This window comes from Hyla sarda, chromosome 7 (genome assembly GCF_029499605.1).
Source record: "Hyla sarda isolate aHylSar1 chromosome 7, aHylSar1.hap1, whole genome shotgun sequence".
NCBI classification, from domain to species: domain Eukaryota; kingdom Metazoa; phylum Chordata; class Amphibia; order Anura; family Hylidae; genus Hyla; species Hyla sarda.
In genome coordinates this window covers 229128186-229145056 of record NC_079195.1, presented here as the reverse complement: position 1 = coordinate 229145056, position 16871 = coordinate 229128186, and positions in this window count along the sequence as shown.

Sequence of the window (16871 nt, the reverse complement as noted above, 5' to 3'; positions counted from 1 at the left end):
TACCAAGTCTACTATACTCTATACATAAAACACTACAACCCCCAACACTACTATACTACTATACCAAGTCTACTATACTCTATAGATAAAACACTACAACCCCAACACTACTATACTATACTACTATACCAAGTCTACTATACTCTATACATAAAACACTACAACCCCCAACAAATGACCTGACCTTAAAACAAGTTTATTATACTCTATACACAGAACACTATAACCCCCAACGTGACCCTAATATTGAATATAATTACCATAATACAAGTCTATTATACTCTATACATAGAACACCAGAACCCCCAGTTGACCCTACTATGGGGCATAACTGTAATCAATTTCTGTTGTACTATTACCCCCACTGAATCCATTGAATGCCCTGATAGCAGCTGCTTGACTTTAAATGATGGGAGGATCAAACATAAGAGGGTGTTTTCACGGTTTTACCCCCTTCAACCCCCTTTAACATCATTGTAAGGGCATCTACAGGAGGAACCTACCTACTAGGGGGCTATCAACAAGGGTAACTACCACCTCAGAGCTATCTACAGTGGTGAACTACCTACTGGGGTCAATCTACAGGGGAAGCTACCTCTTGGGGTCTATCTACAGGGGAAGCCACCTCCTGGGGTCTATCTACAGGGAAAGCTACCTACTGGGGTCTATCTACAGGGGAAGCTACCTACTGGGGTCTATCTACAGGGGAAGCCACCTCCTGGGGTCTATCTACAGGGGAAGCTATCTACTGGGGTCAATCTACAGGGGAAGCCACCTACTGGGGTCTATCTACAGACAGAATCTCCCTCCTAGGGGCTTGTCAACAGGGAGAAACTACCTATGTGGGGCCATCTACAGAGGGAACTAACTACTGGCGTCTATCTATAGGGGTAACCTTAAAAGTTGGGGCTACCTTTATACTAGGGTATTCACATAATGGGGGAATATACATACATGGAGGATCTGTCTACTTACCTATCCCCTTTACTGTGCCAAGAGGTCATTATTACTGTTTGGGGTCACTATCAATGGGGGAAATTGTTGTGGTCGTCTGGGCTGGATGGATACAAAAAAGGGAAAGTGATCGAATCTGATCAGAGTAGATGCCCCCTGTGGTCACTGGATGTAACTGCACTGCATTTACTGAGACAGTCTTCAAAAACTGTGTAGAGCTGAGGTCACCACATATGGGGGAAATTGGTCTGTGTGTAATCTTTTTGTATTTCGTAAACGCTCCCGGTTGGTTGTGAACAGTAGCTGAAGCTGCCAACAACGTTATTGCTGCCAGTTTTCTCACTTGATAAGGAAAACACAACCTGACATACACCACACCCTCTCCAGCCATTAAGAGTCTGCGAAAATCTCAAAAACTGAGGTGAAATTCTGGATGACTCCACAATAACAGCCCAAAAAATAATGAATCAGCGATGGAGATAACCAGCAATCTGAACACAACGTCTGCCTGTAACCAAATATACGGAAATATAAGAGACCAGAAAAAACACCAGACATAACACCAGTGTTACCAATCCAACCGCGATGTGGAGCCTCCATACCAGCTCCAACACCCATTGACTAAACCGGGTTCTGGAGTCTACTAAACATTCCCACTACTCCCTCCTAAACTTTCCTCCAATAATATCTGCTAAGTATAATGAGATAGACAGTGCAGTAATGTGCCAAATGCCTCCCGGGCAAAGATCATCCAATGGACCTCCGACTCCCTGAGTATATCTCTGATGTCACCTTCAAACTTGGTCGGCACCATTGTTGGAGTTACCATTTACTATATAAATAAAAGTATCTGCCTATGTATTGTCCTAAGATATTCACTATATACAGATAAGTATTGTCCTAAGATATTCACTATATACAGATAAGTATTGTCCTAAGATATTCACTATATACAGATAAGTGTTATCCTAAAATATTCACTATATACAGATAAGTATTGTCCTAAGATATTCACTATATACAGATAAGTATTATCCTAAGATATTCACTATATACAGATAAGTATTATCCTAAGATATTCATTATATACAGATAAGTTTTATCCTAAGATATTCACTATATACAGATAAGTATTATCCTAAGATATTCACTATATACAGATAAGTATTATCCTAAGATATTCACTATATACAGATAAGTATTATCCTAAGATATTCACTATATACAGATAAGTATTATCCTAAGATATTCACTATATACAGATAAGTATCAGCCTAAGATATTCACTATATACAGATAAGTATTATCCTAAGATATCAACTATATACAGATAAGTATCATCCTAAGATATTCACTATATACAGATAAGTATTATCCTAAGATATTCACTATATACAGATAAGTATTGTCCTAAGATATTCACTATATACAGATAAGTATTATCCTAAGATATTCACTATATACAGATAAGTATCATCCTAAGATATTCACTATATACAGATAAGTATTATCCTAAGATATTAACTATATACAGATAAGTATCATCCTAAGATATTCACTATATACAGATAAGTATTGTCCTAAGATATTCACTTTATACAGATAAGTATTATCCAAAGATATTCACTATATACAGATAAGTATCATCCTAAGATATTCACTATATACAGATAAGTATTATCCTAAGATATTCACTATATACAGATAAGTATTATCCTAAGATATTCACTATATACAGATAAGTATTATCCTAAGATATTCACTATATACAGATAAGTATTGTCCTAAGATATTCACTATATACAGATAAGTATTATCCTAAGATATTCACTATATACAGATAAGTATTATCCTAAGATATTCACTATATACAGATAAGTATTATCCTAAGATATTCACTATATACAGATAAGTATTGTCCTAAGATATTCACTATATACAGATAAGTAACATCCTAAGATATTCACTATATACAGATAAGTATTGTCCTAAGATATTCACTATATACAGATAAGTATTATCCTAAGATATTCACTATATGCAGATAAGTATTATCCTAAGATATTCACTATATACAGATAAGTATTATCCTAAGATATTCACTATATACAGATAAGTATCATCCTAAGATATTCACTATATACAGATAAGTATTATCCTAAGATATTCACTATATACAGATAAGTATTGTCCTAAGATATTCACTATATACAGATAAGTATTATCCTAAGATATTCACTATATACAGATAAGTATTATCCTAAGATATTCACTATATACAGATAAGTATTATCCTAAGATATTCACTATATACAGATAAGTATGATCCTAAGATATTCACTATATACAGATAAGTATTATCCTAAGATATTCACTATATACAGATAAGTATCATCCTAAGATATTCACTATATACAGATAAGTATCATCCTAAGATATTCACTATATACAGATAAGTATTATCCTAAGATATTCACTATATACAGATAAGTATTATCCTAAGATATTCACTATATACAGATAAGTATTATCCTAAGATATTCACTATATACAGATAAGTATTATCCTAAGATATTCACTATATACAGATAAGTATTGTCCTAAGATATCCACTATATACAGATAAGTATCATCCTAAGATATTCACTATATTTATATAAGGTGATGACTGTAAGTGACCACTAGGAGCGTTGTTTCATGCAATACAATATAAGAATTAAAGGGGTTATCAAGGGAAATTTTATATATATATATATATATATATATATATATATATATATATATATATATATATATCAATTGGCTCCAGAAAGTTAAACAGATTTGTAAATTACTCCTATTAAAAAATCTTAAACCTTTCAGTACTTATGAGCTGCTGAAGTTGCGTTGTTCTTTTCTGTCTAAGTGCTCTCTGATGACACCTGTCTCGGGAACTGTCCAGAGTAGAAGCAAATCCCCATAGCAAACCTCTTCTACCCTGTACAGTTCCTGAGACAAGCAGAGGTGTCAGCAGAGAGCACTGTTGCCAGACAGAAAAGAACAACTCAACTTCAGCAGCTGATAATTATTGGAAGGATTAAGATTTTTTAATAGAAATAATTTACAAATCTGTTTAACTTTCTGGAGCCAGTTGATATATAAAAAAAAACAAAAAATAAAAAGTTTTTTCCTAGAATACCCCTTTAAATAGGAATAAATGAGATATTAATTCCTAATTTATTATCCGGTAACTCCCTTAACATCGTACGTTATACAATCTGTCTTAACATGACGGGGATTTGCGTGGTATCTACGGCTCTTTGGAGACAACATTTCACACGAGGCACAACCCGCTGTCAGTCTTCCCCCTCCCGGCCGTCACTTGGGACACGGAACGTTCTAAGAATCATTAAATTCTTCTGAGTAGATCTTATGGAGCAAGAAAATGAAAATAGAATGCGGTCTCGCGTTCCGCCCCTAGTGAGTTCACACTCATCTCCGCGAGATGAAATTCAGCTGAAAAACTTTTACCATATGAAAACGCCAAGAAATGAGCAGACTTCCAGGAGATTCGGGGGAATGGCAGAAATTTCCCGCAAATACGTAAACAAGGTTGGTGAAGGGTGGATTCGGTCCCAGGCGGGTAGAAATTGTTTCGATTTATCCCTGGAAGTAAAAATAAAAAACAGAAACACTATGGGGGAGATTTATCAAAACATGTCCAGGGGAAAAGTTGCTGAGTTGCCCATAGCAACCAATCAGATCGCTGCTTTCATTTTTAACAAGGCCTATAGAAAATGAAAGTAGTGATCTGATTGGTTGCTATGGGCAACCCAGTAACTTTTCCTCTGGACAGGTTTTGATAAATCTCCCCCTTCGGGGGAGATTTATGAAAACCTGTCCAGAGGAAAAGTTACTGGGGGAGATTTATCAAAACTTGTACAGAGGAAGGGCGGTGCAGTTGCCCATAGCAACCAATCAGATCACTTCTTTCATTTTTCACAGGCCTCTTTAAAAGTGAAAGAAGCAATCTGATTGGTTGCTATGGGCAACTGCACCGCTCTTCCTTTACACAAGTTTTGATAAATCGCAAGAAATTATGAAGATGCCGGTGATTGGAAGGAGATGGGTGAATCGTTTTAGGACATCCTGCAGTTTGGACGTTTCCCACTTGTTAGGACAATCCCTTGACAATATGGCCGCCACCTTGTTGAGACCCCACGTGATCAGCTAAAGGGGTACTCCAGTGGAAAACTTTTTTTTTTTTTTTTATCAACTGGTGCCAGAAAGTTAAACAGATTTGTAAATTATGAAATTATTTAATTATTAAAAAAAAAATCTTAATCCTTCCAGTACTTATTAGCTGCTGAATACTACAGAGGAAATGGTTTTCTTTTTGGAACACAGAGCTCTCTGCTGATATCACGAGCACAGTGCTCTCTGCTGACATCTCTGTCCATTTTAGGAACTGTCCAGAGTTGCATATGTTTTCTATGGAGATTTTCTCCTACTCTAGACAGTTCATAAAATGGACAGAGGTGTCAGCAGAGAGCACTGTGGTCATGATGTCAGCAGAGAGCTCTGTGTTCCAAAAAGAAAACCATTTCCTCTGTAGTATTCAGCAGCTAATAAGTACTGGAAGGATTAAGATTTTTTAATAGAAGTAATTTACAAATCTGTTTAACTTTCTGGTACCAGTTGATTAAAAAAAAAGTTTTCCACCAGAGTACCCCTTTAACCCTATGGTCTATACACTCATGGGTACCTGTATGTCTGCATTTCCACTGGTGGAAGCTCGGAAATTTTTGGTAGTTCTTACTTGTCGAATTTCCCAAACTCCTATAGGCAGAGGCATACAGAGAAGAGGAGGCCCACAAGAGCCCCCTATTATGGCATTTGATTTTGCCCCAAGGGTCTGGGGTTTATTTTACCTTTGTTTTCTATGACACATTGGTCAATACCCCCCTCCATTAAGTTGCTGACAATGCAATTCCTTGGAGACAGGAGTTTCGCAGTTTCTTACCAATAGACAAAGCAATAGGGATCGGGCTCCCTCGCTGCAAGAGCCCCATAGTAGCCCCATTGTTTGCCACTACGGTACATAAGCTCTTTTGTCTCAAGTCTATTGGGATTAAAGGGTTGTCCAACATAAGGTGATTTTAGTAATTACGTGTCATACGGTATTGGGCATGCTAAGGATCTGTGCTTGTGTTGGTGGTAAATGGCCATGTCCTGTGTTCCCCATCACGCTGCTGGACTGTTATTTGGAAACTGGCATCTTACTGTTTCTGTGGCTTCCCTCAGACTACAATCCCCAGGATCCTTTGTTTCAAGGTGGAAGTTGACTTTTTTCCCTCCAACACATCTGTCGCCTCACCTATTGCAGCACAGCCACGTTTCCTTTGATCACATGACTTGCCAGACATCACTTGACACACAAGCTGTAGATCTGTGGGATGATGAATGCACGCACATGTGCACCGGCAACAGCTTCAGGGGGCCAGCTTCACACACAACAGACAAAGCAGCCAAGCCCCCTTTCAGTACCTGACTACACAGCCAAGCCTCCTTTCAGCACCTGACTACGCAGCCAAGCCCCCTTTCAGTACCTGACTATGCAGCAAAGCCCCCTTTCAGCACCTGACTACGCAGCCATGCCCACTTTCAGTACCTGACTACACAGCCAAGCCCCTTTCAGCACCTGACTACACAACCAAGCCTCCTTTCAGCACCTGACTATGGAGCCAAGCCCCCTTTCAGTACCTGACTATGCAGCCAAGCCCCCTTTCAGCACCTGACTACGCAGCCATGCCCACTTTCAGTACCTGACTACACAGCCAAGCCTCCTTTCAGCACCTAACTTGTGATGTATTGTCTCGGGCCGCACAGCAAGCTGGGAAAGATCCAAGACAACACTCGTTTTGTAGGCTGCAAAAAATGAACTTCCAAGGAAAATAAAGGCAAAGAAATGCGATACCAGCCTCTGAACACAGGTAAGTGAGTATATTAGTAACTAGACTAACTTTGCTGCCCCGTCTTATATTCAAAAAAACTAAAATCCCAGAATACCCCTTTAATGGAAAAAGTTACAATGAATCTGCAATCAAGTCTTCAGCACGAGGTCCTGGCTGCCTGAATGTGCATATTCTGGTGGTGGGACCCCCGAAGGAGTCAAAACTCTTCTTCTGCCTATTTACTTGTCTCTTTAGTAAGAGATATTAGGGGAGGGGGTCCGCATTGTGTGCGCTCAGGGTATAAATCTCGGACTGCGCCCCCTTTGAAGGAAAGTTGTTTAAGTGATTAATTCTGCTCAAACAGAGCCGTTCTGGGGGACGTGCCGTAAATCGTGTCCGGGCTTCCTCCACCGACTGCTATAGTGATTGAAGCTGCCCCCAGACCCTCGGCAGCGCTGAGCCCCCCTCACAATGTATCTTCTTCCCTGTTTACTAAGCAATTCAAGATGGAGTCATAAATTAGGAGGGGAAAATGAACATTTCAATCAAAAATTGCTCAGTGTTTTCCAACCAGTGTGCCTCCAGCTGTTGCAAAACTACAACTCCCAGCATGCCCAGACATCCTTAGGCCAGTGTTTTACAACCAGCGTGCGGTTAGCTGTTGCAAAACTACAACTCCCAGCATGCCCAGACATCCTTAGGCCAGTGTTTTCCAACCAGTGTGCCTCCAGCTGTTGCAAAACTACAACTCCCAGCATGCTCAGACAACCTTAGGCCAGTGTTTTACAAGCAGTGTGCGGTTAGCTGTTGCAAAACTACAATTCCCAGCATGCCCGGACAGCCTTCGGCTGTCCAGGCATGCTGAGAGTTGTAGTTTTGCAACAGCTACCTGCGCACTGGTTGAGAAACATTGATCTAGAGAAATTATCTAGAACTTGAATTTGTGTTCAACTCAAGTACAATGCCATTGCATATCAGGAGGACAAGATAAAAAAAAAACGCAATTCTACGTTTTAATATTTTTTTTTATTTGACCCCATTTACCGTATATGAATAAATGAATAATGTTATATTTTAATAGTTTGGGCAATTACGCACGCGGCGATACCTAATATGTTTATATTTATTATGTTTTTTATATGGCGATGTAAAGGGTTAATAGCTGTGTGCAGCGATCTCTGGACGTCAGCTATTTGCAGCGGCCCCCAGCTCCTGAAAACGGCCGAGGGTTAAGTCAGGAGCCGACTAGGTCCGTCATGGGTCGTGAAGGGATAAAAAATCTTCTCAGGGTGGCAATTTGCCGCCTATGTGAAGGTGCCACGGGACCCATTGTAGGCACTGGCCCTGCCTCCAGCTGTTGCAAAACTACAACTCCCAGCATGCCTGGACAGCGTTTGGGCAGTGTTTCCCAACCAGTGTGCCTCCAGCTGTTGCAAAACTACAATTCCCAGCATACCCGGACAGCCTTAGGCCAGTGTTTCCCAACCGGTGTGCCTCCAGCTGTTGCAAAACTACAACTCCCAGCATGCCTGGACAGCGTTTGGGCAGTGTTTCCCAACCAGTGTGCCTCCAGCTGTTGCAAAACTACAACTCCCAGCATACCCGGACAGCCTTAGGCCAGTGTTTCCCAACCGGTTTGCCTCCAGCTGTTGCAAGACTACAATTCCCAGCATGCCCGGACAGCCTTAGGCCAGTGTTTCCCAACCAGTGTGCCTCCAGCTATTGCAAAACTACAACTCCCAGCATGCCCGGGCAGCCTTAGGTCAGTGTTTCCCAACCAGTGTGCCTCCAGCTATTGCAAAACTACAACTCCCAGCATGCTCGGACAGCCTTTGGCTGTCCGGGCATGCTGGGAGTTGTAGTTTTGCAACAGCTGGAGGCACCCTGGTTAGGAAACACTGCCAAAAACCTTTAGTGTTACCCAATTGTATAAACAAGAAAGTTGCAACAGCACTCTAGGTCAAAAAATGGAGGCTCTTAGCGCACTTTTTGATCAAAATATGTCCGCGTGGTGGATGGGGGGGGGACACATTTTGATCAAAAAGTGCGCTAAGAGCCTCCATTTTTTGACCTAGAGTGCTGTTGCAACTTTCTTGTTTGTACATTTTGTATTTGCCACAGCAGCGGGCACCTGTGTATTAGGTTGTTGTGCTGGCTATTTTTCCTTTTGTTTTTACCCAATTGTGTTCCAGATCTGTCTATTACTCTCCTAACTGTGTGTCAGTGTTCACTGTCATTCTGGAATTCTATTCATGAATCAGGAGGCTCAGGCTGGGCAGTCCTGAAGGTTTACAATACGTTTTTTAAGTCTGAAAGAATAAATCCTTCTGTATCCTCATGGTGGGAATGAAAGTCAAACCGGCAAGAACAGACTGGATGTAAAATGGGGGGGGGGGCTGATATTTTAATGAGCCTAGAGGACCCTTTATATTGGACCAGGGAGCCCCTTTAAAGACGCCCGCTACATCTGTTCTCTGGGTAATGGAACCAAATAGCTGATAAAGAAAATAAACGAGTGAGGGGGGGGAAAAAAAAAAGGAGTGAAGAACAATGGCGGCTCTGTGGGAGAAGCGTCACGTGTGCAGTGAAAAGATGGCGGCTTGTTTGGAGATGTCAAATTATTTTTGTTTGCTTTGGTAAATATTGACGTAACTATCCTGCTGTGAGTACGTTTTTTTTTTTTTTTTAAATGTAAATAAAAATTTATTACAAAAAAGTTGAATACATGATGTACACTTATGAAACAAAACCAAATAATAAGAAAAATAATAATATAAAAAATAACAATAATACGAGTAATAAAATAATAGTTGTTCATATTTACTTTATTATTTATATTATTATTATTATTATTAGTTTTAAAAATAAAAATCTATGATGTAGTCCATTCAACTTAAAGGAATTATTATTATTTACTGTATGTTTATTATTATATTGATTACATTTATTATAATTATTATTATTATTATTTATATTAGGATTATTCCTTCTTCTTTTTCTTATGATTATGATTATTAATTATAATACGGTAATAATAATAACAACATTATTTATTTATATTATTATTGTTGTTAAAATTTAAAAGCTATGATATAAGCCTTTTAACTAAAATAAATGATTATTATTTATATTTATACCCCCCCTCCCCACCTTTAAACAACCCCAAAAAGATCGTCTGGACCCCCCCTCCCCTGCGATTAGTCATCTATAAATGTTCAGAACGCCCTCCCCCTCCCATAGACATGAATAGAGGGGGCGTGGCCTGACATCATGACCACGGAGCGCCCAAAGCTGGTGTTCTGAATATAATATTCGACCCGGAGATCGCGGGGTCCCAGTGTCCTTTGGATAGGGCGTTAAGGAGTCTAGGGGCGGAGAACCCCTTTAATGACATGTTCTAGTTCTTTTTGTCATGATTTGCATAAAGTTGCACACCAAAAAAAACACACCATAAAACCGTCCCATGTAATTCTACCGTAACCTTAGGCGGTATTTTTGGGCGATCACAGCATCGGCTGCACTAGATATAATTCCCAGCCCAGATCCGCCGCTCTGCCCGCCAGTCGATGACAATGCTCAAGCCGCTGTCCGCCCGCCGCCCGGATTACATTACAAAGCTCCGGCGTCTCCTCACCGGACGGGTTCATTCATCGGCTGCGCAGAGGATTAGAGCCGCCATTGTCCGGCCTGAGATATTACATTAATCCGCATGAACAGATTTAGGAAACATACGGTTTCGTGTTTCCTTTTGGGTGTAGAAATTACCGGAGCCTCTTGTGACCGGTGGGAACTGGTTGGATACGCGGCCATTGTCCGTGATCATTCTATGGGGGTTGTACATCCCATGTGATACAGAAGAGATCAGGGGCCCTATTAGGGTCACTACCTGGCTGGAAATTTACCCGCACAGCCGGTATTTTAGCCATCCTGCCGGTATTTTTGTAATAAAAATACAGACAATGCAATGGACGGTATATATCCAACTAAACGTTCAATTCCCGGAATGTTGCACCATATACTATACCAGTGTTTCCCAACCGGAGCGCCTCCAACTGTTGCAAAACTACAACTCCCTGCATGCCCAGACAGCCGTTGGCTGTCCGGGCATGCTGGGAGTTGTAGTTTTGCAACAGCTGAAGGCACCCCTGGCTGGGAAACATTGACCTATACTATAGACTACTTTATGGTCAAATATGCAGGGAGTTGTAGTTTTTCAACAGCTGGAGGTACCTCTGGTTGAGAAACATTGACCTATACTATATAATACTATAAAGTCCAACATGCTGGGAGTTGTAGTTTTTCAACAGCTGGAGGCACCCCTGGTTAGGAAACACTGCCCTATGCTATATACTACTATAAATTCCAACATGCTGGGAGTTGTAGTTTTGCAACAGCTGGAGGCACCCCTGGTTGGGAAACACTGACCTATACTATATACTGCTATGTAGTCCAGCATGCTGGGAGTTGTAGTTTTGCAACAGCTGGAGGCACCCCATGGTTGGGAAACATTGACCTATACTATTTGCAACTATATAGTCCAACATGCTGGGAGTTGTAGTTTTGCAACAGCTGGAGTTGGAGGCACCCCTGGTTGACCTATACTATATAATACTATATAGTCTAACATGCTGGGAGTTGTAGTTTTTTTGGGGGGCAGCTGCTGAGCCACAGGCTGTATCAGGGCATGCTGGGAGTTGTAGTTAGTAACTAACTGGAACTCCCGAATTTAAAGGGGCACTCCGATGGGAATTTTTTTTTATTAAATCAACTGATGCCAGAAAGTTAAACAGATTTGTAAATTACTTTTATTAAAAAATCTTCACCCTTCCAGTACTTTTTAGCAGCTGTATGCTAAAGAGGCAAATCTTTTCTTTTTTAATTTCTTTTTTGTCTTGACCACAGTGCTCTCTGCTGACACCTGATGCCGTATCAGGAACTGTCCAGAGCAGGCGAAACCTATGCTACTCTGGACAGTTCCTGACATGGACAGAGGTGTCAGCAGAGAGCACTGTGGTCAAGACAAAAAATAAATTAAAAAAGAAAATAATTTCCTCTGTAGCATCCAGCTGCTTAAAAGTACTGGAAGGGCAATGATTTTTTAATAATAGTATTTTACAAATCTGTTTAACTTTCTGGCACCAGTTCATAAAAAAAAAAAAAAAAATTGTTTTCCACTGGAGTGCCCCTTTAATAAAAAAAAAGCGATCAAAAAATCATATGAAAACAAAAATGGTCCTGTTAAAAAATTACAGATCGGGGGCGCAAAAATTGACCCTCATACAGGCCCAGATAAGAAGAAATAAAAAAGTTATAGGGGTCAGAAGAGGACAAAATTTCCCCCACATATGTGTATCCTGTGATGTCACGCATATATAATTAACTATGTAATTTAGCATGGCCGGTATTTTTTGGCAAGAAAGGTGGCGACCCTAACCCTGAGGGGCCCAATGGAGGCTCCTCACATTTTATAAATGAGAGATTTTTGAGGCCAAAAGTTCTGCCAGGTTTTCCCTGGGTGAAGATCTTTTGCCTCAATCATAGATACTGTACATTCCAGCAGCCATTTCTGAAACACTTGCCCTATGACCTTTCATCAAAACACAAGCAGATCCATGAAATTGTTTTAAAACTATTGTCATGTTTTTTTCCTAATATTACTAGTGTTATGCTTTTTTTCTCCTGTAGGGGCACTGTAGGGTGGAGATGTAGCTGGAGGTCCAGGTGAAATCTGTAACAGAGCCCCCACCCACCATGTGACATTTACAATAATGGGGTCTTGTTATGTAGCGCCCCCCTCAGGCACAATAGCAAAGAACAACACAACCTTAAAAGGGGTACTCCGGTGTAAATCAACTGGTGCCATAAAGTTATACAGATTTGTAAATTACTTCTTTTTAAAAATGTTAATCCTTCCAGTACTTATCAGCTGCTGTGTGCTTCTCAGGAAGTTGTGTAGTTATTTCCTCTGTCCAGAGCAGGAGAGGTTTGCTATGGGGATTTGGTCCTGCACTGGACATTTCCTGACATGGACAGAGGTGTCAGCAGAGAGCACTGTGGTCAGACTGGAAAGAACTACACAACTTCCTGTGGAGAATACAGCACCAGATAAGTACTGGAAGGATCAAGATTTTTTAAAGAGAGGTAATTTACAAATCTGGAGGGGCAAGCTCTGCATAACTAGCTTGCCCCCTGACTGGTGAGCAGTAAGGGGTTAAGAAATATACAGGCAAGGTTTTAGCCCCCTCCCCCGCCTGTAAAACTTGCCAGTGGCTAAAGTGGTATGTCCCATGGGTGGGGGGAAGGAGTGCACCAGTCAGGGGTTTAATAGTTTCCCGGGCTTTCAGGGGCCCTCCCCTGGGTATTTATAGCTGTGGTGCCTCCCTTCCCCCCTCAATCTTCTCAGGACCCAGAGTTTTGCTGCCAGTTGGTGAGTGTCTGCCCCTTATTTATGGCCCGGATGGAGCAGGAGGTGAGGGCTGGCATGTTTGCTTGTGGCTGAGCTGGCCTCCCCTCCTGTTGCACCGGCGTTGGGTTCGGGAGGCTGGCGGTCCTCTCCTCAGTCCCGCTCTCTTTTCCCCTGTAGTCCCTGTGCGGCCTGTCCCACCCGCTCCTTTTGCCCTCTTCCCTGCCCCGAGCCCTCTCCCCTGCCTGTACCTTGATCCCTCTCCCCGGGTGTGCTCCTCATGAGCATGCTCTGGTTTTCCTTCTTGTCCACTCCATCTCCCCCCCCCCCCCCATGTTGTCCCCTCCGTCTCTGGAGGTGGCGGCCCCTGGGTGGCTGATGCAGGGTGGTGACGGCCCCTGGGTGGCTGCTGCTGGCTTAACCCCCCCCCACTTTTTGTGCAAATGGATGTTTATTAACGTCCCTTTGCGTGTCCCCAGCTGTAATGCGCGCTCACAAGGCGAGCGCGCATCATAGCCGTGGGTCCCGGTTGCTATTAGCAACCAGGACCCATGCTAATGCCGGACATCGCCGATCGGGCAGATGTCCAGCATTACCTCTTTAGACGCGGTGATTAAGGTTGAAAGTGAAAGTGAAATTCCAAGCATCCCGGCTGCTCAGTCGGGCTGATCGGGACCATCGCGATAAAATCGCGATGTCCCGATCAGCTGGGACGCAGCAGGAGGGTCACTCACCTGCCTCCTGTGCGTCCGCTCGTTGATTGATTGCTCCAAGCCTGAAATTCAGGCTTGAGCAATCGATCGTTGATAGCACTGATCATTGCCATGTTAATACATGGCAAGTGATCAGTGTCAGGTTCAGTGAGTGCAGCGTCATTGTCCACTGAGGGAGCTATGTCAGTGCAAAAAAAAAAGTTAAAAGGATTTCAACAGTTAAGTTCATTTAACCCTTTCAATAAACGTTTGGATCACCCCCCCCCCTTTTCCCCATACATTAAAAAAAAAGTGTGTGTATATATATATATATGTATATGTGTATGTATGTGTGTATATGCACATAAATTAAGTACTGTATATTATAACAAACACACACATATTTGGTATCGCCACGTGCGTACATGTCCAAAATATAAAAATATATCATCAATTGAAGCGCTCTGTCTATGGTGTATGCGCAAATAATTAAATAAAAAAAAAAAAAGGATAATTAATACATAAATAAATGAATAAAAAAATTAAAAAAATTATTAAATAAATAAATACAATGCATAAATAGATAACAATATTAATAATTGAATAAATATATTTCACAGTCCTAATTAGCGTGTTTTTTATCGCTTTTTGTACCGTAAATATGCATAAACAGTGATCTCATCATCTGATCAAAATTACGCTGGTACCACGGACGACTTCAGATCACGGGGCAAACTGTATGAGCCCTCATATCGTCCCCACTCATTTACCCAGCTCCTCACCCCCACCACACTAGCGCCCCCCCCCCCCCCTTATCTCCCCCTGCTGCCGTGGCTGCTGTTGCCCCCCTTTTTCCTCATGCTTTTCCAGTGCTCCCCATGTTCTTGCAGCCACGGCTGCGCTGCGCTGTGCTGTGATCCAGTGGGGTGCGGTTGCCGAACGGCACATGGCAGGGGGTGATTTTCTGCTTTGCGGTTGGTGTATACCTAGGGGCTGGGCCCACGAGTGGGTGGCCTTGCTGCGGGACAGGTTTTTCCTATCAGTTTTTGGGTCGCTTGGTGGCGGCTGCGGGTCGGGTTTTTGGTTGCCGTTTTTGCGTATTTTTTTCTGATCCGAGGTTTTGCGCTAGCTTTTTTCAGGGCTATGTGGATGGGGCACTTCCTTTCTCCTCGTCTCCTTCCATGGGACTTGGGTGTCTGTGTTTTTGGGTGCTTATTTTGTGGTTTCACAAAAAAAGTAAATAAAATAAAAAGGTCCGTCGGTCCGAGACTGCTTAGGCGATCCGGGTCACGCAGCTTGTGCTGCATGAGGATCCGCGAACGACTGTTTTTTCCCGGTTGTCGTCCTATTGTTGACTGGGCGGCGGTGGGGCCCCCCCCTTTTTTTCTTTTGCTCCCTGCCCCCGATTATTCAGTTTCAGTTTTTTTTGTCTGTTTTGGGTTATGGCTTTTCTTTGATAGGATGGGGTTTTGTGAGTTCGGGATTTGCTCTCTTTTTGTATCGGGGCCGGCGGAGGTGGCTGGGTTTCCGGAGAGGGTAGCGCTGCGCGTGGGGCGTGGGCGATCTGCATGTTGTGTTGCTATTTTCGCCCAGTTTGATGTTTCCCATATGCGTTTTTGTTTTGAGAGCGGCTTTCCGCAAGGTGGTGCAAGTGCTGCGGCTCTCTTCGGTGTATGGGCGAGTCTGAGAGTGGAGTTCACGCGAGTTATTTCACAAAAAATGTAAAAAAAATGTAAAAATGGTCCTGGCGGCAGGTACCTTGGATTTCCTGGAGAGGAAATGTGTTGGGCGGATTTCCTGGAGAGGAAATGTGTTGTGTGTGTCCGGGGGGCTGAGGTGTCCCCAGGTGTTGGCTATCCAGTATCTCTTGGGTGGGGGTCGGAGCCCAGTGTAGGGCTAACTGGTCTCCTCCGTGGCGGTAAGAAGACGGTGAAAGCGGGGTCAACCCGGGATAGACCTCCACACAGGACGGTGTGGCAGCACCTCTCGGGTTGGTAAGAAGCCAATCGGTGTCTTTGTTACAGTTAAATTGTTATTTATATAAATAATTTTATAAATAAAGCTGTGGCCGATTCCCACCCACGGAAAAGTTCAATTGTTGTTGTGTCAGTTATTATTTAATTAATTATTGTAGTAAGGGGGAGGGGTAGTTATAGCCTGCTAGGAGCTAATTGGGTCTCAACAGTCTGTATAACTTTCTCGCACCAGTTGATTTAAAAAAAAAATCAGTTTTCCACCGGAGTACTCCTTTAATTTTTATCCGATCAGTTTGTCAGTCTTCAATGGCCTCTAGAATCAGACACTAATATTAAAGGGGTTATCCAGGCAAAAACCTTTTTTTTATATATCAACTGGCTTCAGAAAGTTAAACAGATTTCTAAATTACTTCTATTAATTTTTTTATCCTTTCAGTACTTATGAGCTGCTGAAGTTGAGTTGTTCTTTTCTGTCTAAGTGCTCTCTGATGACACGTGTCTCGGGAACTGTCCAGAGTAGAAGCAAATCCCCATAGCAAACCTCTTCTACTCTGTGCAGTTCCCGAGACAAGCAGAGATGTCAGCAGAGAGCACTGTTGCCAGACAGAAAAGAACAACTCAACTTCAGCAGCTGATAATTATTGGAAGGATTAACTTTCTGGAGCCAGTTGATATTTAAAAAAAAAAAAAGTTTTTTCCTGGAATACCCCTTTAAATTGCTATATAATAAACTGGAGCCTCAGAAGAAGGCGAGGCTTAGCCTTGTTTGCTCGGTCTGCTTTGTAGACAGAAGAGAAGGGGGGAGGTTCCTGCTGCAGTGTGCTGCCTCCCAGTAGTGTTTCTTTTTCTTTTTTAGAATGCTGTTTCAAAAAAGAATAGGAACTAAGCAAATGGGATTTATTATATTAGATGG